Source organism: Triticum aestivum, chromosome 1D (assembly GCF_018294505.1).
Source record: "Triticum aestivum cultivar Chinese Spring chromosome 1D, IWGSC CS RefSeq v2.1, whole genome shotgun sequence".
Lineage (NCBI taxonomy): Eukaryota > Viridiplantae > Streptophyta > Magnoliopsida > Poales > Poaceae > Triticum > Triticum aestivum.
The window spans coordinates 378299291-378301501 of NC_057796.1; positions in this window are offsets into that span (position 1 = coordinate 378299291).

Sequence of the window (2211 nt, forward strand, 5' to 3'; positions counted from 1 at the left end):
GGGGGGGGCGTGCAGCCGGTGCAACACCTTCAGAAGGAGACAATCATTCTGGGCGCGGAGATCACGCACGCCTAGCCCGCCCTCACTTTTGCTCTGGCATACCGTGACCCAGGCCACAAGGCATTGGGCGCCAGACGTGCGTTCGGCCGTGTTCCACAGGAAGGCGCGACGCAGCGAGTCGAGAGCCGTGATGACAGACGGAGGGAGCTTGAGCGCCGCCATGGGGTAGGTTGGGATGGCGTCAACGACGGTGCTGATGAGCACCAACCATATTTTGGAAATGGACATGAGGAAGTAAAAATTCACATTGTTTCAAACCTTATTGGTTGGTCAGGTCAATGTTCTAAAACGAAAATCTTGAACAATACAATTGAATGGGCAAGACGGCTTTTGTTGGTCTCTTAAAAGGCATGCGCGATAACAAATATATGTATGTATGTACGCGTGTGTACTGCTCATCTCATCAGCTTTCGATCAGGAGAGGAGAGGACGCGCGCCCGCCTAGCTACACGCCGCTGATTAATCAATTGGATCTTCCTTTGCTTCCAGTTTACTCTTGGTACTGATCCTAATCACTCAAGTGGGCATAGACAATGGTTCTCATAATATGCCGCGCTATGTCAAACCCACTCAGAACTTTGCAACACGTACTTATACCAAAAGTAAAAGATGATGAAATCAGACGTGGGTTTACACCTGACTTTTTCCCCTTCCAACCGTGTGCAAAGATGGTGAAATCACATGTCTTACGTTAGCCGGGCGTGTGTTTGGTTGATTGACCGCAGCAAAAAAGAGAGCATGCGTTTGGACGTTTGGTTGGTGCCCAAAGCAAAAACCGAACCAGCCGCACCGCTGGCCAGATCATGGCGCACGCGCACCACCTCCCCACCCCACCCCTGAATCTGAAATGTCAACCAGGACCAGCAGTCCGGTCTTGGTTAGCGGTCTTGTTTTCCATTCTCATGGCGCAGTCGCCATCAGCTCCCTGACTCTCCGCCCCCAGCTCCCCTCCCCCCTCCTCCTCGCCTTGCCGCTTTGGCTCGGACGCCAGCCGGGTAGGTGGCGACTTGGCGCGGCACACGGTAGGTGCCCACCGCACCGTCCCGCGACGGCGCCACCCAGCAGCAATTGCCTTGACCGTTCCCCCAGGCCGATCAGCGCTAACAACCCCGCCCGCTCTAAACTGGAACTAGAATATTCCCTAAAAAAAACTGGAACTAGAATATACGGGCTATAATGCATTTTTTCGATACAGAAAATATATCAATATTGCGATAATTACACCCAGTCTTTGCACCAACAAGATATCAAAAGATATCAAGGATGCACGGTTAAGAAAAAAAGAAATATATAAACAAAGACCTCGTCGCAGCGATGAAATACCCGCAATGGCAACACTCTAACCACCAAAGAAAACACCTGGACTACAGAAAAGGTTCTCCAAAAACAGCGTCTTCAAGAAAACAATGCGTAAGCGTTGTCGTCGCCCGATCAGTTTTCACCGCGGAGAGAGTCTGAGATCCCAAAAACAATACCTTCGCAAGACCATTGCAAGGTAGAACCAAAGAAGGTCAGACATTAGGCTTTCTCTGGAGATCGCGGCTCGGTACTTGAAAAGTGCCCCCAAAAATGTTGTCCACCTGTGTTGCCGCCCCCTCCTGCCAAGGCTGCCGCTGCAAGTCCTCAACACATGAAAAAACTTGTGCCGCCATTCTTCAACGCAACCAAAACTCCTCTCCGCCATTACAAGTCTCTGATCTCAGCCACCATAACTTTCTCCACCACTGTCAATGCCGTGGAAATCTATACTTAAGGCATGTCCCGTGACACCGGCAAGACAGCGAAGCTTCGCGCCACGCCCTCATGAAGCCGCTCTGGCTGAAGATGAGGATGTATCAGACCGAATCAATTCCGATCTAGACATCCAGTGGCACCATGCGCCAAACGCTGAGATCTCCGAGAGGAAGATCGGAACTCGTCGGTGTTTAGATCGAGAAGGCCTGCATGAAACAAATCGAAGTTTTGGAGCTCAAAGAATAGCAGGGCCAAGCACCGCGGGGCTCCTCTAGATCCCGACGGGCCGGATCTAGGCAGTGCCCTTCCCGGCCGCCGCCAACCCAAGCGAGAGCCGCCGCTGTAACCGGCCCTCCACGACCAGGACAAAGAACCGAAGACCGGCTTCCTCCGAGCTCCGCCCAACGCAGCGCCCCT